The sequence below is a fragment of the Xenopus tropicalis genome, chromosome 6 (assembly GCF_000004195.4).
Source record: "Xenopus tropicalis strain Nigerian chromosome 6, UCB_Xtro_10.0, whole genome shotgun sequence".
NCBI lineage: Eukaryota > Metazoa > Chordata > Amphibia > Anura > Pipidae > Xenopus > Xenopus tropicalis.
The window spans coordinates 146895427-146918492 of NC_030682.2; the positions used below are offsets into that span (position 1 = coordinate 146895427).

Sequence of the window (23066 nt, forward strand, 5' to 3'; positions counted from 1 at the left end):
CTGGGAGGCTAGCGCTGGCCATGTTTCTGGTTACTACCCTGGGAGGCTAGCGCTGGCCATGTTTCTACGTTGCACAATGAGACTCTAATCCAGATGTGAGTAATAGTGTTAAGTTGCCCTTTACTGGCCGGCCCCACGCACAATAGGTAGCAGCTCGGCTCCCAGGCACTTAGCGCCTTTGTGTCGGCTTCCTCTCCCCATACAATAAGTTGCATTGAGTGAGCGGCACAACTCCCTGACCCTCCGGTAATACTGACTTACCAAATGTCAGCACATTCCCATGGATCCATTGTCGTTCAGTTCCCCCTCCAGGCACAGAAAGGGGCATTGTGGGGGCCCCTCCTGACTCTCCATCTCCCCACTCCAAATGGGGCTGCCCCCCCCAGCCTCTATCCACAAGCACAACAAGGCCTGCCGGGGGCTTTCTGGCCGTGCCAGCACTTTTACATTAGCCCAGTCTTATTCTTGGCAGCCCCCTGTATGGCTGGGGAAGAATGGATGGGACAAGGTGGGGAAGGGCAGCCGTCTGTCAGGGGCGCGAGATGGATGAAGTGTGAGCGGTGCGTGACAGTCTGACCGTAATAACAAACGCGCACAATGCGTGGAAATGATGGAATCGGCAAATATTTTCTTAAAAACACTTTTCTGGGTTTATCCTTCTGCGCCCCCCCCAGATGTTTCCCAGCGTAAGGATAGGAAGTTTACATACATTTGTGATTTCCATGGCCGGCTTTAGTTTGGCGGGGATACAGGAACGCAGACCGAGGGGCCCTGTTACTTTTATCAATGGACTAAACCTCAAGAATTACCCTAGAAATGTCACACGTTATATACTGGGGTTCTGTACCGGCCCAAAGCGCCACAGCCGCAGGGAAATCTGTGCCCCCGGTAGCCCCCCATCTCCTTTTCTCCTGATTCACTGTGCTGCTTACACTTACACAATATACTGTGTATATAGAATATAAATATAACAGTATTAGGCTGGTTAGAAATTCAGATTTCCATTATATGGCATCATAGAAATCAGTGCAGTCTGCATCAGAATTGATTCATAATCAGCCCTATAGCATTGACTTGATGTGACCTCACTTCCTGCTCAAAGGTTTCCCACACCCCCTAAGCTTAGCTTCTCACCAGCAGCCCAGAGCCCACTGAGCATGTGTGGTGCCAGTGACACACAAAAGATGGCCAAACAAGATCCAAGATGGGGAGCTACTGGAGGCCAAAATACAGCATTTTTAGCCACACTGCCCGGCACTTATACATTTGTTCTGCCACCATCCTGCTGTACCGTCATTACCTTGCTCTCTTATACCTGCAGCCCCCCCCCCCCCCCCCCCCCCCCCCCCCACTTACTACCTACAATTCAAGCTGTGGGACCCTCACCACCATGATTACAAATTTCTGACCCTAGACCATTGCATTGGCCAGGTAACTGATTATCAACCGACTTGGTCTATCCGGGTGGCGTAACAACAACTGCAAACTGAGTCGGGGAGGGCGGCCAATCACAGGGTTATTTTGTATCACATGGTTCTACCATGACCCTCCATAGAGGAACTTGCATATAGCTGAGCTACCAGAATTGCACCTACTAATCTTACCCATGGGAAACACTACCTCCTGTCAGCAGGTTCCATCCTTTCCTCCTCTTCTAACAAAAGTACAATAGGCCCCAGTATGGAGCGGCCAACACACAGTCCTATGTGCCCCACTTGAGGGGTATTGGGGGTAACAACTAATGCAATGTCAGCAAGTAGTGAAATTGTTGTGAAGTCTTCATCACCCAGTGGCATTACACAGTCATCCATGACATCACACATCACCCACTGGGGTTACACTGTCATCCATGACATCACGCATTGGGGTTACACTGTCATCCATGACATCACGCATTGGGGTTACACTATCATCCATGACATCACACATCACCCACTGGGGTTACACTGTCATCCATGACATCACCCACTGGGGTTACACTGTCATCCGTGACATCACCCATTGGGGTTACACAGTCATCTGTGACATCACCCATTGGGGTTACACTGTCATCCATGACATCACGCACTGGGGTTACATTGTCATCCGTGACATCACACATCGACAGCTCGTTTTCAGCATTTGAATCGCTCAGCATATCCCTCAGAGACGCCCAGAGCCGAGATGATGAGACCGCTGTGAGCGCTCAGAGACAGACAGGAAGCTATAATGGCAGGTGTGGGCAGATGTGCCTGAGATTGGGCTCTGGGATACGGAGGAAGCCGCTCTCCTGTTTATGTTACAGGCCCCGTGTGTTTGAATTTTCAGTGAAGTGAAAGGAAAATGTTAGTGTTTCCTTCTCGTCCTACTTGGGGATCTTGAAAAAGGCAAAGTAAAGCCAAGTTAGGAAGGAAGGGCAGCTGTGAACAAGCAAACATGTTTCCCGCAGACTAATCAGTCTCGTCTGTATAGCGACCCAGCAAGCGGCCGACATGGGATATTCATTAGTAAGTGCGGCCATTGCTATACTGAGATGTAGTTCTGCTGTGCTGCCAATCCACTCCGGTATACTGATACGCAGCAGTCCTGCCCTGCTTTATGGCTGAGATTCTAGCTATCTGTATAACAGAGCATTCTGTCACAGTGGCACAGATCCTATCTGATCCCCCCATTGTAAGCAGCAGTCCTGCCCTGCTTTATGGCTGAGATTCTAGCTATCTGTATAACAGAGCATTCTGTCACAGTGGCACAGATCCTATCTGACCCCCCCATTGTAAGCAGCAGTCCTGCCCTGCTTTATGGCTGAGATTCTAGCTATCTGTATAACAGAGCATTCTGTCACAGTGGCACAGATCCTATCCCCCCCCATTGTAAGCAGCAGTCCTGCCCTGCTTTATGGCTGAGATTCTAGCTATCTGTATAACAGAGCATTCTGTCACAGTGGCACAGATCCTATCTGATCCCCCCATTGTAAGCAGCAGTACTACCCTGCTTTATGGCTGAGATTCTAGCTATCTGTATAACAGAGCATTCTGTCACAGTGGCACAGATCCTATCTGATCCCCCCATTGTAAGCAGCAGTCCTGCCCTGCTTTATGGCTGAGATTCTAGCTATCTGTATAACAGAGCATTCTGTCACAGTGGCACAGATCCTATCTGATCCCCCCATTGTAAGCAGCAGTCCTGCCCTGCTTTATGGCTGAGATTCTAGCTATCTGTATAACAGAGCATTCTGTCACAGTGGCACAGATCCTGTAAGAGACTAGTAGGGAACAAGACCTATGCTGAATGTGGTAAACCCCCAAATACTTAGCAGTGTAAAGCTGCAGACATAACTGGCTAATAGCATGGAGAGTGGGGTATAACAGAATAATGGCAGTGTAGGTATCCCATGTATATATTATAAGCAGCTATACAAGTGGGTCACAGCTGTCACACAGAGCACTGGGAATATATTACAGCTGGAAGTATCTAAAGAATCTACCTGTATATAGATATATTAATGACTCTGGTTTGGCACAGTTATTAAACACAACAATATTACCTATAATATTTATTGAATTGATTAGACTTCTTATAACTGGAGCTCCTGCACATGTTGTAAAACCACAACTCTTTGTTGGCAAATGCTATATAAAGTATAATAAGTTACTTCAATTCAGTAACTTATGGCAGCCAATCAGCAGATAGCGTTTATTGACTTAACTGACTCTTAATAATGATAGCAAACATCTGATTGGTTTCTTTGGTCATTTGACTGTTATCATCTTTGTAAAGTGTTACTACCATGGCCTTTTAAGGTGGAACTTAAATAAACTTAGGGATGTCCAACTTGTGAGCTCCTACTCATTGCTGAATTACAACTCCCACAAGCTGGAAGTTAAGTTGGAAATCGCTATTGTGTTTAATAATAGAGTATATAATTACCGTTACCCCCCATTACTTTTACCTATTGTACCACCCCCTACAAGGGGGCACTTGTGATGCTGAGGGCAATAATGGGCCCAATACCCTAATCCCATCCACCCCTGGAGGAAGATGCACGTTGTTTTGGGATCTCCGGGTCATCTGAAACCAGTTCTGCCCCATTGGCCCTGTGGGTAATGACACTGGCCTGTAGCTCAGGAGTCGGGGGTTAATCAGAGACTGGGGGTACGCAGGAGTTAAGGGCCCTCGGGTTTATACAAGAACCTCCTCAAAGCCAATCATCATGAGAGGCTCTTGTTTCCCTCCAGCGCCAGAGCCTCGCTGCTTACATGATTGCGTCCCAATTATTCCATTCAATCCACTTTATTTCATTCAACCGATTATCTTAAAAGAGAAAAACATCCAATGGGAACTGAGAGAGCCGTACGGAAACGCTCACCGGGAAATGTCGCTAAAGCAGCGATTTGTGCCATTTGATCCTGATCAGAATCCTTCCTTATTCAGGTAAAGCCAACAGGGGGTGTGTGCTAGTTCAACTGTGCCCAGCGGCCAGTCTGAGTATCACTCATGAATTATAAGGGGTAATGTACCCCCTACTGTAAATGATAAGGATATTAGCAGTCACTAAGGGGTTCTGTGCCCATATAAAGGCACAAGGCTGCAGGCTGAGTTATACAGGGAACTCTGAGTATCACTCATGTATTATAAGGGATAATGTACCCCCTACTGTAAGTGATAAGGATATTAGCAGTCACTGAGGGGTTCTGTGCCCATATAAAGGCACAAGGCTGCAGGCTGAGTTATACAGGGAACTCTGAGTATCACTCATGTATTATAAGGGATAATGTACCCCCTACTGTAAGTGATAAGGATATTAGCAGTCACTGAGGGGTTCTGTGCCCATATAAAGGCACAAGGCTGCAGGCTGAGTTATACAGGGAACTCTGAGTATCACTCATGTATTATAAGGGATAATGTACCCCCTACTGTAAATGATAAGGATATTAGCAGTCATTGAGGGGTTCTGTGCCCCCCATATAAAGGCACAAGGCTGCAGGCTGAGTTATACAGGGAACTCTGAGTATCACTCATGTATTATAAGGGATAATGTACCCCCTACTGTAAATGATAAGGATATTAGCAGTCACTGAGGGGTTCTGTGCCCCCCATATAAAGGCACAAGGCTGCAGGCTGAGTTATACAGGGAACTCTGAGTATCACTCATGTATTATAAGGGATAATGTACCCCCTACTGTAAATGATAAGGATATTAGCAGTCACTGAGGGGTTCTGTGCCCCCCATATAAAGGCACAAGGCTGCAGGCTGAGTTATACAGGGAACTCTGAGTATCACTCATGTATTATAAGGGATAATGTACCCCCTACTGTAAATGATAAGGATATTAGCAGTCACTGAGGGGTTCTGTGAGCCAGACTTGGCCAGTGGATCATCAGGAATAAACATGGTGGGCCCCGGCCTTTATGGATTCTGCTGAGACCCATTCCCCATGGAGAGAAGGTTACACATCCCCTGATGTTGCTCATGGAGGGCCCCACACACCCCACACTATATACAGGCACAAGGCTGGGGGTACATAATAATTGCCACAGAGGATGCCGGGAGATCCAGTCCAACCCCAGGCGAGGGGAGGGAATCCCCATACACACAGTATATACACTATATACAAACACAGGGATCCGCTCCGGCATTATTATAAAAGCCCAATCCTTCGCCGCTTTATATAGGAACATGACAGGCTCTAAGCTACACCCGGAGCGGCCCAATTGCGCCATAAAGCTGCGCCAGAGCGGAGTATAAAGCGGGCGGTCCCTTTAAGAATTCGCTTTGGCACATACACCTGCCATTCTACAAGCTCCGCCCCAAGTACATTACAGAGGCCCCTCCCACTGTCACCGCCCAGCCCCCTGCCTGTCAGCGCTCCGCTTATCTCCTGCAGCCCCGCCCCTCACTATATTTCGGATATGTAGGAGAAGCACCATCGGAACCCTAAAGAGCCGTTCCCAAAGGGGAGGGGCCAGTGAATCCGCTCACTCTTCCACCGTTTATGTCTCCGCCCCTCTCCAATGTCTCTGCATAATACCATTCCCGCAGCCATTGGTGACTTCTGCAAGTGGGAGGGTTCTATCACTCTGTCTCCGCCTTTTTCATTGCTGTTCGTCGTTACGCTCCGCCTACTTTTCCTCAGGCCTTCGGCTATGGTTGTGGTTTTACAGGCGGAGCCCCTCCCCGCGTCTCATGCCCCTCCCCTTTTACACTGTCTATGCTATTGCTCCGCCCCTCCCTCCGCCTCCCAGGAGGCACTTGTCATCCAGCAAATGGGAGGGGGGAACCGGAGCTGCACAACAAGAGGCCGGACAGCACCGAGAGAGCGGAACCGTGTGACTATATAACGGGAGCCCGGGGCTGGCCAGGCAGAGACGCAGCGCTAAAGGATCTTTATTCCCATAGGGATGCCGCTCACTCCCCGCCTGTGACCCTATACCCTGCCCGCAGCAGCCCGGCCAGCAGCCAGCCATTCCTGGAGAGCAGAGCCCAGGTAGGAGAATTGCTTGCTGCCCCCTCCCCCAGCCTGTGGGACAGTCGCCCCTTGGGATCATCCAGTGGCCCCATGCAGTATGGCAGCACCGCTCCCTGGGCACTGGCAGGAGTCACTTTATAGGTACCCGGGGGGGGGGCATTATTATTACTGGGGTGCATTGGCAATATTGTCTCCTACACGGCCATCATTATACTGGGCACTGCCCCTTATTGTGCCCTTTATTTGCCCACAGGTAATGGGAAATAGCCACTTACTGGGCACTGCCCCTTATTGTGCCCCTGTATTTGCCCACAGGGATACCATCTTTAATGGGAAATAGCCACTTGCTGGGCACTGCCCCTTATTGTGCCCCTTTATTTGCCCACAGGGATACCATCTTTAAATGGAAATAGTCACTTACTGGGCACTGCCCCTTATTGTGCCCCTGTATTTGCCCACAGGGATACCATCTTTAAATGGAAATAGTCACTTACTGGGCACTGCCCCTTATTGTGCCCCTGTATTTGCCCACAGGGATACCATCTTTAATGGGAAATAGCCACTTGCTGGGCACTGCCCCTTATTGTGCCCCTTTATTTGCCCACAGGGATACCATCTTTAAATGGAAATAGTCACTTACTGGGCACTGCCCCTTATTGTGCCCCTGTATTTGCCCACAGGGATACCATCTTTAATGGGAAATAGCCACTTGCTGGGCACTGCCCCTTATTGTGCCCCTTTATTTGCCCACAGGGATACCATCTTTAAATGGAAATAGTCACTTACTGGGCACTGCCCCTTATTGTGCCCCTGTATTTGCCCACAGGGATACCATCTTTAATGGGAAATAGCCACTTACTGGGCACTGCCCCTTATTGTGCCCCTGTATTTGCCCACAGGGATACCATCTTTAAATGGAAATAGTCACTTACTGGGCACTGCTATCCAGTTACTCAGGGGGCACTGCCCATTACATGGAGGTGAATGCCCTTAGGGGCATAAACCTTATTGCATAATAACCAACTCAGTTGGCAAAGGCATCATATAACACTACAGGTGCCCACAGGGACATCATCATTGTTGGGAAATAGCCACTGATTGGGCATTATATTGCCCTACAAGTGCCCATAGGGGGTACCGTAATTAATGGGGAATCGTCATTGCCCCGGCTCTGCCATCATTCTTCCATGCAGGTACCATCATTAATATTGAATAGGCAATAACTGGGCACTGCCATTAGTTGTTAGGGCATTACCAGTATTTTCCCTTACAGGTGCCCACAGGGGCATTGCTATTAAGCACAGGAATATAATCCACAGTGGGCATTGCCATGATATTGCCCCAGTGATGCCCACCGATATATTATTATCATTAATTGGGGAAAGGCAGTCCCAGTGCCCGGACATTATATTGCCCAGCAGTGCCATGTTATTGGGCCACTAGTACACACTGCAGGTGTAGGAGAATTGCGCCCAAGAGCTCGCACTCTGAGTCCAGAGGTAGGAAATCCTTGTCCGTGTTGCTGTTGCAGAACTACAGCTCTCATCATTCCTGGCTAAACTGTGCTACAAGGGCGGCAGTTCAGTAGCTGACGGTGGCCCATTCCTGCCGCACTGACCAACCATAGCGGCTATTGCACTGCCTGCCATTCATCTGCTAGTGTTATAGTTCAACCTCTCTGCCTCCCTGTACCTGCAGCAAGGTCACAGGGCAACGTCTCTGCAGTGTCCTTAATTCACCTTATTAAGGTTTCCCAGGGAACCCCCACTCCTTCTCTAGGGATTTTTCAGCCTGGAGTTCCTGGAACTACAATTCCCAGAAACCCCAACGGTACAGTGTAAAATACCCATATGTTGAGGGAAAAAGGACTCTGCAGGGATAACAGTTACCCCCCAGTGCATTATGGGAATATCCTGGGAAACTGGCTGAAAAGTCTAATGCTTTTCCCTCTTGGGGACCAGTAAGTTGCTGCAGGTCACTCAGGAGCTAATTGGTTGATTAGAAAATCTTGCTTTAACCTGTTTCCTTCCAGTGTGGCAGCAGTGCATTCTGGGTAGCTGAAGTAATTATCGTTGTGTGGCCTGACGTGCAGATTATCATCAATTATTTAGGATTCTACTGATGTTGCTCTGTCAGAGGTCCATTGCTGCTGTAAGTGGCAAGTCTTAAGGGGGGGGGGGGTTGTTTACACTGGCTGAACCTCAACTCCCATCATTTCTCGCCAGGCTTTGGATGCTGGGAAATGTAGTTCCCAACAACCATTGATTTATTCAGGGAGCCGGAGCCCTTCTCATAGCCCGGGGTTATTTGGGTAGTACATAGCGTATGGTCATGTGACTGTTATGTAATAATGCAGCATGTATATGAGTGATTGGGATTCTAGCCACGTGCACGAGCTTCGTTTGTGGGAAAGTGGCGGCGTTGACCTTGCGATTCCCTGATCCCGACTGGGTTAACCTCTTAAGTGCCGCATTGTTAAAAGTCTTATCCTTTTTTGTTTGAGTACATATGGGCAGTCTGTGACCCACTGATCAGGCCCAGTAGGTTCAGTCTCGCTCTGCTGTCTGTGGTTTAGTGATGGATGTGCTTCAATTCCATTGGTCAGTCAGGGCAACCACACAGGTTTCTGCATAGAGCATTGGTCTGAAAGGGGTTAAATGGGCAGAACATGCTGTGTGCCTGGGGTACGTAGGAGTCACAGATGTGGGTAAATACTGATATATATTTGGGTGGGAGCACAAGATGACAAAAGGCCCTTCAGGTTCAGCCAAGTTACCAGGAATCCATGGAGCAGAAGCCGTGAATAATGGGCCTGTGTGTCAGCGCAGGAGTATATTGATTGCAATCAGTTACTAGCATTGCCTTGCCCTGCTCCCATTGGCCGGGCTCTCCACCAATCAGCGCTCTCCTGCGGAGGCATCTGCATTCTGTCCATGGTGGGTTATGTAAGAGAGCGATAAGGGAACATGGAGACAGAATTAGATCAGTGCCCCTGGGTGACACCCCACGTCAGCATCAGCGCTGTCAGAGCGGGGGGGTGGGGGCACTTTCTAGGGTACGGCAGGGGTAAGTTATCTCCACTACAAAGGTTTGGGGTAAATACTGGCTTGACTGTAACCCCCAGCATCTGATCTGGGTTGTAATTGTGCAATAGTGTGTATAATAAGGCAAGGTGATGTCAGGAGAGGGACTATAAATGTTGGGGGGTGTGCATAGTAAGGGATAATGGTGTCATGGGAAATGGCTGTAACCCCTTAGGTAGCCCCGTTATTAGCCCACTGGTCATGTGGACCCCCGAGGTGGATCTTGATAACAACACCCCGGCCATGCCTGATCCACCCCGGCCATGCCCGATCCACCCCGGCCAGGCATGCCCGATCTACCCCAGCCATGCCCGATTCACCCTAGCCATGCCCGATTCACCCTAGCCATGCCTGATCCACTCCAGCCATGCCCAATTCACCCTAGCCATGCCCGATTCACCCTAGCCATGCCCAATTCACCCTAGCCATGCCTGATCCACTCAGGCCATGCTTGATCCTCCCCGGCCATGCCAGATCTACTCCAGCCATGCCTGATTCACCCTAGCCATGCCTGATTCACCCTAGCCATGCCCGATTCACCCTAGCCATGCCCGATTCACCCTAGCCATGCCCGATCTACTCCAGCCATGCCCAATTCACTCTAGCCATGCCTGATTCACCCTAGCCATGTCCGATTCACCCTAGCCATGCCAGATCCACCCCAGCCATGCCCGATCCACCCCGGCCATGCCTGATCCACTCTGGCCATGCCTGATCCACTCTGGCCATGCCCGATCCACCCTAGCCATGCCCGATCCACCCTAGCCATGCCCGATCTACCCTAGCCATGCCCGATCCACCTTAGCCATGCCCGATCCACCTTAGCCATGCCCGATCCACCCTGGCCATGCCCGACCCACTCCGGCCATGCCCGACCCACTCCGGCCATGCCCGACCCACTCCGGCCATGCCCTTTTGTGACAAAACCTTGCCCACTCTTTGCAAGAACCAACCCCTTTGCAACCTGTGGATCACACCTCTTGGGACTCCTGATTGGACTTCCTTCTGTACCCCGATGGCGGCCCTGTATGTAATGGTGGGATAGAATATGTATAGTAGGGCAAGATTTTGTAAGAGACTCTAACTGGGATATTGTGTATAGTGAGGCAAAATGATATAATGGAGGGGCCTGTGACGAGGCGAGAGTAGTAAGGCAAGATCGTGACAGGGGTTGTTGTTTTTTTTTTAATCTATGATTCCCCCCCCGGTTTGGGAGCAGCAGATCAATAAGCGCTAGTGAGCTGCAGGTTGGATGCTTTGCCTGACTATACACACAATGCATATTATTGGTACTGAGGGGGGTGCGAGGGGAAGGAGACGCATTTAATGAGGGACGATGCTGCATCTCTCTGGGGGGGGTGACATCAGAGAGGAACGTGATTATTGCGCAGAGGCAGAGCCATGAATAATCCCGGCAGTCCCTGCCTGTCCCCACACGTGCACTTACCCCTGTCCTGTTATAGACCTATCCGTCAGTATCCAGGCCATGTGACTTGTTTCCTCCGAAGCACAAGTCCTGATTTTATTGTATTGTATGTGTCACGGCAATAAAATCCCTCCCCTCGTGTCGTAAGGCTGCGGCCAGACACACCAGTGCCTGTATCTGATAGGGTGCTGGGAGTTGCACTGGAATGGCAAATGGAGCGCCACAAGTTGTGCAACGTTGATGTGAAAGTGTCGATATTACTGGTTTATCTGACAGAACCCTGTTTGGGAAGGGACACTGCCATGATATTTATGGGGCACTTTTTATTTCTAAATGACACTGTTACACAGCAAATAATTCCCTCTGCCATTTAACCTTTTATTCTTGAACCAACAAATGTATTTGTAGCTGTAATATTGGTGTGTAGGCGCCATCTCAGTGCCTTGTGCCTGAGTCTGAGCTTTCAGCCAGCGCTACACATTAGAACTGCTTTCAGTTAACCTATTGTTTCTCCTACTCCCATGTAACTGGAGGAGTCCCAAGCCGGACTTGGATTTCTTACTATTGAGTGCTATTCTGATACCTACTGGGAGCTGCTATCTTGCTCCCTTCCCATTTTTCTGCTGATTGGCTGCTGGGGGTGAGGGGGGGGGGATACCACTCCAACTTGCAGCGCAGCAGTAAAGTGTGCCTGAGTCTGAGCTTTCAGCCAGCGCTACACATTAGAACTGCTTTCAGCTAACCTATTGTTTCTCCTACTCCCATGTAACTGGAGGAGTCCCAAGCCGGACTTGGATTTCTTACTATTGAGTGCTATTCTGATACCTACTGGGAGCTGCTATCTTGCTCCCTTCCCATTGTTCTGCTGATCGGCTGCTGGGGGGGATATCACTCCAACTTGCAGCGCAGCAGTAAAGTAGGGCTGTGATTGGTTAAACCTCTGTGCATGCTTAATAAGGAATTGCCTGCTACCTAAATAAGCGACCAGGAGCAACAGGGCATTTGCACGATAATTTACCATCAAGTTAAATGTTTTTATTATTATATTAATTCCCACTAAAAATTTAGTTCCCCTTTAAAGCATATGGAATTCAGTGCCGGGCACGTGGCATTGGGAGATTTGATTGATGCCCTTGAGATCTTTAATGCTGGTGTTTGGGGGCAAATTTCAACTTGCTACAGGGCGGTTTTATCTGCCGTGGGGGTTTTTCTAACAACACCCCTAGGCCCCACACATTAAAGAAAATGCAGCCCGCAGACCTCCTTGGGGGCACACTGGGTGTTTAACTGCCCACGTTTACATCTTATTGCCCTAAAGGGACACGGCTAATGCCCCACTTGCCCTCACATAAGCCCAAAAAGTCCCTGAGCCACTGCTTCTTGTTGGCTAAAGGGGAAATATACCTTTTTATTTACAAGTAATAATAATAAACCAGTAGGTGTGTCGGGTGAGTCTATGAGATGAAAGCATATCGTCCCGTGGGCGAGGGTTTGGGCGCCCGGCCGGCCGCACTCTGCAGGTTACAAACTGGTATTTTTAGCGACTGTATGCATTTCACTGACCTACTTCTGAGCGCCACCGTCGGGGGGAAAGCAGGGAGGAATTTATATGGGGGGGCGTTATGCACCACGCACACCAGTCTATATTTGCACCTTATCCACCTATAATGTTACTTCTCAGAATCCTGTTCTCCAAGTCTGCACCAGTTTGCCTGGGGCAAGTAACCTGCTCTCTGTACCGGGGCTGGGGGGGGCAGGATCGCTGGCCCTAGGTTTATGGTAAATGACTATATTCACTGGTGGTGTCTAGCAAATGGCCCCCCCTCCCCATTTAGTAGCACTTCCCCTGTCCTTTCATGTGAAATCTAATAGTACATAAATGATCTAGCTGAACATGTCCTGCCTTGTGGGCAGCAGGGGTCATTTATGAACACTGGTGCCGTAACCCATAACAACCAATGATATGTTTGTTTTCATTGTTCTAAGTGCAATAGTCTGATCAAAGCTAATCCCTGATTGGTTTACCGAACTAAGTTAAACGTCCATCTGTGCTTCAGCTGGTGGCCATTGTGGTAAATCTCTACAGATGTAGGCGAGGGGGGGGGGGCTTGGGGAACCCCAGGTGCACACATGCAGGTATTGCAACACTATGAAATGATATAATAACTGTCCATATTGTGCCCCACGAGATGTCAGTGCAACCACAGGGAACTCTGGGAGTTGAAGTTTAACAGCTGGAGGAGGGACATTGCCTGGCCCCTCCCCTTAAAGTCGCTTCCCCTCATTATAACAACCCCCTAACTGGAAATTCAGTTGATATTGTGTTTTTTTCTTCGTCTTTAGTTGAAAACATTGCACTTTTTCATGCGTCTTGTGATTCGCCGGCAGTCATGTGCTCACCCTCGGATAAACGCTGACCCCCCCGGGGGCCCCATATGAAAGTAAATGAGTCAGCGCTTTTTAGCATGAGCGCACTTTGTTTGGGAAGGGGATCAGTAGGGCTCGCGGCTCGTGGTAGGTTTCTGTGGCTTCCCGTGTCACAAGTGATGAGTGGAAGTCGGGGGCCGGAGGGGCCACACTCAGTGCTGGGGTAAGTAGGGTCAGACCGCCGGCTCGGCCTCTGTACAGAGGATCACATGTGCGGAATGGGGAACTGGAATTGGGAAACAGACGGAGGGGGGGGAGGGTGTATGGTTTCTGAAAATCTAATGACAATAGCACTTTTATTTTCTCACCCCCCCCCCCCCTTGGATCATGGAACCTGCCGCTTCTTATAAATCCAGCCTGAACTTTGCACCATTTAGTAAATATGTCCCTAACCCCCCAAGGTTTAACCAGAGAGGTATCAGTAACGGAGGGGATTGGTATTATAAAGATGGCTGCCGATACTGGGACGCGAATATTGCAACCAAGTACTTCTGCCCCCTGCCTGGGGCCCATAGCATGAGCGCTGCAGCCCCAGGGAAAATGTGCGCTTTTGGGCCGATGGGCCAGTACCAGAGCTGACACTCACTTTCTATTCAAGTGAATGGGAGGTGGGAGGGGTGGGGTAGGGAGGAGAATATGCCCCTTGAGCCTTAAGCTGCCCATATAAATAAACCTGCTCTATAGCCGGGGGAATAGTCATTCAAATTGAAAATAGGAGAACAGGCACAGGTTACACAGCAGATAACAAATACAGCTGTGTAGATTCCCATTGTATTCTACGGAGTTTATCTGTTATTTGCTATGTACCCTGTGCCTTTTCTCTTTTTTTTTTCCAGCTTGAATGGCTGCCCCCAGCTTATTTGTATTAACTGCAGGAATCTTTCTGAAGCAAAGACACAACTTTTACCAGCGCAGGGCAATAGTACATAATATATTAATTACTTTTGATACACTTTCATTTTTTGGTGTTACTGTTCCTTTAAGGCTATGGTTTAAATGCAGTATGAATGCAGCAGCAGTTGGTTGATGTTCATAGGGGTACAAGCAACACGTGTGACGTCCTTGTCCCATAAATGTCCCCCGGTTACTGAGCGCCAGACTGAGAGTCACAGGCTGGCCGAATGCCGTAACTGTTTGCCCGCACTCCATAAATCAGTGACTCGGGCCCTTGGGGCCCATAGGGATAGCGTTAGCAGCAGCCCCAAGGTTGATAAATGTTCCCTTTGTGGAAATGCACGAATGCAGTAGGATTCCGGGGCTCTCTTGGCTGCCTGTTCAGCCTGCAGCGTGACTTGGTTGATGCCATTTACATATAGAAGTATAAGTGTATAACTCTGTATTTTCCAGCAATTGTTATATTATTATATAGCGCCAACATATATTGGATTATACTTCATTTATAATAAAAACTGTATAGTATATATATATATATATATATATATATATATAATGTTTATTCCGATTAAATTTCTACATTTCTCTAGTGTGAGTGAGGGGCCCTGCCTGGGCAGTAGCTATATGTACACACAGAGCCAGGGCAGGACTGACAATCTGTGGGTTCAGGCAAATACCAGGGGGGCTGCGGTAAGGTGCCATAGACAGTCACTATTTATTGGGCTGGGGGGGGGGCTGTTTGTGCCTCTGGGTACTGGGAATGCCAGGGGGGCTGTAAGGTGCCATAGACAGTCACTATTTATTGGGCTGGGGGGGCTGTTTGTGCCTCTGGGTACTGGGAATGCCAGGGGGGCTGTAAGGTGCCACAGACAGTCACTATTTATTGGGCTGGGGGGGCTGTTTGTGCCTCTGGGTACTGGGAATGCCAGGGGGGCTGTAAGGTGCCATAGACAGTCACTATTTATTGGGCTGGGGGGCTGTTTGTGCCTCTGTGTCTTTGAAATACCAGGGCCTATTTTTAATCCCAGTCCAGACCTGCACAGAGGCTACGTCTCTCTTAAATGAAAAGGAAAGGTAAAAACCAAGTAAGCTTCATCAGAAAAGTCTATGTAAATACAGCCATAAGCACTCACGGAAACGCTGCACTGAGTCCTCTATCAAAAGAAACACAGGATTTCTTGTCTCCTTTTGTGTAAACATGTTCTTAGGTATCAGACTTCCTGCTCTCAGAAAAATCCTTCATTCCCGGGGCCCGGAGTCTGCAGACCTCTCTCCCTTCTCCTGCTCCCCCTTCCCATGAGAATTCATAAAACTAACTCCCCCCTCCCTTAGGAATGTGTGATCTTAGCTACCAATGACTAGAGCTGCAGCAGGAAGTTACTGAGACTAAACTAAAATGGCAGCTGCTATCTTAAACAAACAGAGGGAGCTACTAGGGCTGTTTACTCAGGTATGGTAAAGCTTTCTGCAGAATAAATATAGTGTTCTAGGTGGCACTAATGTGGCGAATCTAATGGCAGTAAAATGCCAAATTGACTTAACTTGTCCTTTAATGCTGGCCATACATGACCCATTAAAATCTGCTGACTTGGCGGTCCAGACCGGCCCACAGGTACTCACGTCTATATATTTTGGGCAGTTAGGAAATCAGGTGAGGCACATTGATGCAGTCCTTGTTTCATGGGTCCCTGTAGGCCCATAATTGTAGGACCTTGGTATCAGAACATGGGTGGCCGTATCTGGGTGGGCTTATAATGTGTGGGGGCGGGGCAGGCTGGTGATGTTGGGGGACCTAACACTGCTGGGTGTTGGGAATTGAGCGAAGGACCCGGGTCACTTTAAAACTCAGGTGTGATTTGACCCTATTTGAGTCCAATTGGTGTTTAGTTTGGCAAGCGTTAGGGGTTTATTTTCCCTTATTATTAGCATGTATACTTTGTAAAAACTTTACAATAATTTATTTGGGGGGGGGTTATCAGCCAACAATAAATAGCACAGACAGTGGCCCCTTGCGTGGCATAGAGAATACATTTGGCATTGCTGAGTGCTGATTGGTGGGCCCTTTCTGCAAATGGCGGATGTGGTGCGGGCAGGTAGGGAGGGCAGTGCAGGAGAATGTGTTACACATACAAGTTGCTATTTGTTGCTCCCGGCTCAGCAGCATTGCACAGTGTCAGAGACCCGAGAAGGGCACCTGTTCTTATTGCCCGGCTGGGTGCATTCCTGCCAGCGCTAATGGAAAAGGTTCCGTTGTTATGGAAAGTCTGCTTGTAAATAATTGACATGCCAGACGGCACAAACATCAGCCCCCATGCTGCCTCCTCGGCTTCCTTCCCCTGGGGCGAGAAGCTTATTTACTCACTATTCCTGCTTGTTGTGCCCCAATATTACCCCTGCGGGAAGCTGCTTGTCTCCCCTCTCCATGGTATTTCATGGAAAGTGCCCTGGCCGATCTGCAGTGGCGGGCAATAAGCCCCATGGGCCACTAGCCCATCAAAATGTGAGATTAGAACTCAATACATAAAAACTCACCCACGTTCTTTCCTATGGGATTCTTAGAAGTGTATTTATTACATGGTGAGTTATAACTTTCACACATTGATAAATATGCTTTTAAAAATCTTATAGGAATGATTAGAATCTTTGAGTTAGGGCGAAAACACACAGAGAAACTAGTAGCAGCTACTTTTTCAAGGTTACTAAACTCCAGAAAATCCCCTGCCATAGACAATACTGAGAATTGCCTCTGCTAAAACACATGTAGAGACCATTATCAGTAAATGATCATCATTGTCTGTTTTAGTAGCTGTGACAAATAGCTGCTACTAGTAGCTCCGTGTGTCTTCACCCTTAGTATGATGTAGAGAGTAATATTCTGAGACAATTTGCAATTGGTCTTCATTTTTTATTATTTGTAGTTTTTAAGTCATTATCTGCAGTTTGGAGTTGCAGCAGCTTTCTGGTTGCTAGGGTCCAAATTACCTTAGGGACCATGGAGCATTTTGAATGAGAGGATGGTAAATGAATAGGAGAGGGCCTGAATAGAAAAAGAAAAAAGAGCTAGAAGAAATAGGCAAATAAAGGCAAAAAAACTATAAGAAATGAATAATGAAGACCAATTGAAAAGTTGCTTAGAATTACATAAAGGTGAACCACACCTTTAAACTCTTTAAACTTGATGGACCTGATAAATCTGCCCCAAAGAGTTATCTCTAGAGTCAGGAATTAGCGTTTCTGGCCTATTGAGTGACAATTGGCTGCAAGTTTATTATGTTATGTGATATTGCCCAGCCCTCTGTGCCCTCTGCTCCTGCCAATCTGATGCCTCCTAGAGCTGCTCACTCACGGGCACAGCAGCCAATTCATTACTTACAGTAGGAATTAATAACAAATGCTAATAATAAATAATGCTCTACAGTCGGCACCTTGTTCATAGAGCTTGCAGTCTAATGTGCCACCTGCTGTGGGAGCTCCAGCGCCAATAGGTACAATCTGTGCCTTTAGCAGCTAATTCTCTGTTTCTCCCAATTTCTTAAATGGATGTTTTAATAAAACGTCTCTCCCGCTGACTTGTAAAGGATTTTGCTTACTCAGGACGTAGGGTAAATGCTTTGCTGGCTGCTGAGAGAAGCAAGTGGCTGATAGATTACGTGTGCATTATTCGTGGATGAAGCAGTTCTTGTGTTAAAGAAAAAAAAAAAAAGTGGTGAGAAAATAAAGGGGAAGTTAAAGTGTGAACTCTGATTTTGCATTGATGGGTCTACTGGAACCCCTTCCCATTGTGCTGCTGGGGGGGGCGGATATCACTCCAACTTGCAGCGCAGCAGTAAAGTGTGCCTGAGTCTGAGCTTTCAGAAGGAGCCAGCGCTACACATTAGAACTGCTAACCTATTGTTTCTCCTACTCCCATGTAACTGGGGGAGTCCCAAGCCAGACTTGGATTTCTTACTATTGAGTGCTATTCTGATACCTACTGGGAGCTGCTATCTTGCTCCCTTCCCATTGTTCTGCTGATCGGCTGCTGGGGTGGTGGGGGGGGGGGGGGGGGGGATATCACTCCAACTTGCAGCGCAGCAGTAAAGTGTGCCTGAGTCTGAGCTTTCAGTCAGCGCTACACATTAGAACTGCTTTCAGCTAACCTATTGTTTCTCCTACTCCCATGTAACTGGAGGAGTCCCAAGCCGGACTTGGATATCTTACTATTGAGTGCTATTCTGATACCTACTGGGAGCTGCTATCTTGCTCCCTTCCCATTGTTCTGCTGATCGGCTGCTGGGGGTGAGGGGGGGGGGATATCACTCCAACTTGCAGCGCAGCAGTAAAGTGTGAGTGAAGTTTATCAGAGCACAGGTCACATGGCTGTGGCACCCTGGGAAATGAAGAATATGGCTAGCCCCATGGGGAAAACAGATTACAATGTAGGATTCTGCTGCTCTATTAACTGATGGGGTTTGGAACAAACATGTCAGTATCCCTTTACAGGTAATGGATTTAATGCAAACCCCTCTTTGCAGATAACCGTTATCCCCCCCAAAGGATTGTGGGACAAAGGATTGTAGTTCGGCAGCAGCCATTCTCCTGTGTTCGAGAACAATCCAGACAAGGGCACAAGGGCACGGCTTGTTGTTGTTTGGTTGCCGGAGAGATTTCTTATTTAGCAACAAGCTGTTTCATCCCCCAGATTAGACTCCAAACTAATATTTATCCCGAGAAATATCCTAAAAATGTGAGAGTCGGGGCTTTACCGCCGCGCACTTTATTAATCTGTGAAAGCTGCCCATTGTTAGGCGCTAATGCCAGTAATAGGTGCATTGTGCCCCCGGCCGCGCCAGCGCTCACACCAGCCTTGTTTTTCTCTACAGATTAATTGCGGGGATTATTCCTGCACAGGGCCCTTTGGCGCTTGTTGGTTTTGGATCCAGATCTGTTTGTTCCCTAGAAAAAAGGAAATTTCAAAGAAAATTCTGTACAGTCCGACCAGTGTTACTGAGGGGCTGTCTCTGCTTAAAATCTGACTGTGTTTTGCTTTCCGCACAGTCAGTACCTATATATGTATTATACAGGGAACTCTGAGTATCACTCATGTATTATAAAGGATAATGTACCCCCTACTGTAAATTATAAGGATATTAGCAGTCACTGAGGGGTTCTGTGCCCCCCATATAAAGGCACAAGGCTGCAGGCTGAGTTATACAGGGAACTCTGAGTATCACTCATGTATTATAAGGGATAATGTACCCCCTACTGTAAATGATAAGGATATTAGCAGTCACTGAGGGGTTCTGTGCCCATATAAAGGCACAAGGCTGCAGGCTGAGTTATACAGGGAACTCTGAGTATCACTCATGTATTATAAGGGATAATGTACCCCCTACTGTAAATGATAAGGATATTAGCAGTCACTGAGGGGCTCTGTGCCCATATAAAGGCACAAGGCTGCAGGCTGAGTTATACAGGGAACTCTGAGTATCACTCGTGTATTATAAGGGATAATGTACCCCCTACTGTAAATGATAAGGATATTAGCAGTCACTGAGGGGCTCTGTGCCCATATAAAGGCACAAGGCTTATTATTCAGTATAAAATATCCTCATATTTGACAGTAGGCGGCACATTATTTCCTATCTTAGTTTATCAGTAATGGTATGTGACAAATATAGAGACACTGTATAGCTGAAGCTTATGGAGGGTAATGCAGTCGGCACATAGTCCATTAGAGGGTTTCTTGGCGGCACTCTCAGACCATAGCGGTTTGCCAGGGGTTTCAGTAATGCAGCGTTCCTGCTAATGGATCCTCGTGTGCTACGGACCGGAAATGAAGTGCGGTTATTCCTTTCTGGCCAGGATATATAACTTTCCATCTTAGATTATTGTCATGGCTAAGTGTTTTCCTGGCAGTTAAAAAAAAAGATTTTCTAAAGGTGAATTTATGTTTGCTGGTTGGACCTGCGGCCCGGCGCCGTTACAGGGGGATTTGTGCTAATTTATTATAGGGATGTAACCAATTCATACGTTTTGGGTTGGGCCAAATACTGTAGGAAACATTCAGGACCCAGTGGCTGATTCACAAAGGCCAATCCAATGGATTCAACATTGTGAGAGGATTTTACATTATCCGCCAATCCTTGCCTGACATGGTATTCAAACCTGCCCAATAGATATTTGGTTGATTTTGGGCCAGAAATGGATCGGTCTGGCTATTGGGAGGGACCCATACATGGGCCAAAAATCTTCTGACAGTTTGGAGGGGCTGAGTTGAAAGTACTGTATATCCATTCTAGGGGTGCACCAAATCTACTATTATGGGATTCAGCCCAACCCCGAGTCTTTCGTGAAAGATTCGCCGGATACCGAACCAAATCTGAATCTTATTTTGTATATGCAGATCAAGTCATTGAAGGTTTTAAAAGAACCGTGCAGTGAAAATTTTTGAACTTGATGGAAAGTCACAGGATTTTAAAGATTCGGATTCGGTTCGACCAGGACCATGGATTTGGCTGAATCTGAATCCTGCTAAAATAGGACAAATCTTGGCCGAATCCTGGATTTGGTGCATCCCTAATCCTTTCTGATGATACCTCTGGGGTAGAACAGGTGGGGGACCTCTTATTTGGAACCCGTGGGGACTCTCGACTTGCTGGATAAGTGTGTTTTCTGGAATTCATATGGGGGTGTTGGCTCCCTGGTGTCCCAGTTTGATAGTGTTCAAAGTGCAAAGTGCTCTAGCACTATAATAGTGAAGGGGGGGGGACAGGGCTCCTGACAGCACCCCTGGGGGCACAAGAGCTCTGTAAGTGAGCAGTTAGGGGGGCTCTCTTGCAGTTGTGCCCCCAGGATTCATAATTAACCCCTAAGGTGTACAATGGCCTGTTCGGATAAGGAACATGTAAATACTCCGTTCTTGCACCGTGTGATTTAATCCAAATCCTGCTAAAATAGGACAAATCTTGGATTTGGTGCATCCCTAATCCATTCTGTGGATACCTCTGGGGTAGAACAGGTGGGGACCTCTTATTTGGAACCCTTGGGGACCCTCGACTTGCTGGATAAGTGGGTTTTCTGGAATTCATATGGGGGTGTTGGCTCCCTGTTGTCCCAGTTTGATAGTGTTCAAAGTGCAAAGTGCTCTAGCACTATAATAGTGAAGGGGGGGGGGGGCTCAGCTGCATCTCCTGACAGCACCCCTGGGGGGCACAAGAGCTCTGTAAGTGAGCAGTTAGGGGGACTCTCTTGCAGTTGTGGCCCCAGGATTCATAATTAACCCCTAAGGTGTACAGTGGCCTCTTCAGATAAGGAACATGTAAATACTCCGTTCTTGCACCGTGTGGCTTTAGGGGTATATTTTGTGCCCTAATTGCCCTTCCCTGAGTGACTGACACCCTGCCTTACTAAAGGATATTGGCACAGAGAGAGGGCAAGGTGGCTTCTACCGGTATATAAACGTCTCCTGCGCTGCTGGGGAACTGATCCCAAGGAAACTCAACGCTGCACATTTCACGCCTGCCAGAGGCGGGGCCCATACTGGTTTCCAAATACTCCCAGCCCCTCCCCTTTTCACATGCCTGCCAATAGGATCCTATGTTTGGTGCAGTCAGAAAACAAACAGCTCGCAGAGAGACTGGCCTGGCTGTAGTGCTCAGGAGCTGTGTGACCCAAAGAGAAGGCAGCGGGCCCCGGGGCCACTTTGCACCATTTCCCTGCTGGGATTGCATGTTGCCCTGCAGCACAAGGAAAATCCACTGCAGCCTTCAAGGTTAACCCCGTAAGGTCCTGCTGCTCTGTACAGGATATTGTCAGCTAGGTGGGTTTGTGGGTAAGTGCTGCACATTGCGTAGCATTCTGAATGGGGGCACCTGTGATACAGATATATAGTGCCGCTGGGCACTTGGCCACTTTTCTTATTTATTTCTATAAGAGCAGGACAGAAATCATTTGTTTTTTTTTAGTAATGGCGATTAAAGGGGAAATTAAGCTATGCAGACAAAGTCATTCTGCAATTTAAATGGAATTTAACCCAAATTCAGTGCCAACATGGGAGTTTATTATGCAGTTCTCCCCTGCACGGGAGTTGGGAGTTGTAGTTTACAAACCAATGAAGGGGGATAGGTTGGGCATCCCGGATACACAGCGTCCTTGCTTAAGTTGGGCCCTTTATCAGTGAAGTTCCCCAAAGCAAGTGGAGTGGACCTAGGAGCTTGCATTCTAACAGCGCCACGTATTGCACAATCGGTGTTGTTGCTGGTAAATTCCCCAGTTTTCGGTTCGGTATCTCTCTTCTGGTACTTGCAGGCATATCTGAAATATTTCTTCCTTTTTTAGCCAGACTTAACTTTTGAAAATGCTTTAACTGTGTGCGTAGTTGTATAATAGCAGCTCTCAGCCCCCCCAGGGCAGTAACAATTATTTCAGCATAGGCCCCCTGACATTAAAGATATTTTTGTTTTATGTAATAAATAGCTTTTTATAGATTCATTCATGCCCAGAAGATTCCTTCTCTGGGTATTTATTTATAATAGTTAGAGGGAGCTGCCATATTGTTTCCATTTTATAGTACGTTATGTGCTGATTTTGTGCCCAGAACATTCCTTTTCTGCTGGTTTTCATGTATTCATGGGTGGGAGAATTAATGTGCCAAACTTTGTCTAAAGGTGGGCTTACATGGGCAGATTTAAGCTGCTTTTCAAGTCCTTTAGACTGATTTGGCATCTTATCTGCCTGTTTATGGGGCCCCCAGGGGGCCTCCCCAATAGATAACTGGCCAAAAATCAGCCACATGTCGTTGGGGCAAGT

At 47.9% G+C, this 23066-nt stretch overlaps 1 protein-coding gene across 4 annotated transcripts in view; it reads left to right on the forward strand.

Moving 5' to 3' along the window:
• Positions 1–6215: 6215 nt before the first annotated feature.
• slc45a4 (solute carrier family 45 member 4) overlaps positions 6216–23066 on the forward strand; it is a 72769-nt gene continuing 55918 nt past the window's right edge. The window contains exon 1 of one of the 4 annotated variants that reach the window (XM_004915023.4): positions 6216–6464. The gene's annotated coding sequence lies outside the window, so the exon portion shown is untranslated. Of the gene's footprint in view, positions 6465–13448; positions 13546–21891; positions 22090–23066 lie in introns of those variants that run through there. The other 3 variants (XM_031903804.1, XM_004915024.4, XM_031903801.1) reach the window with 3 other exon arrangements.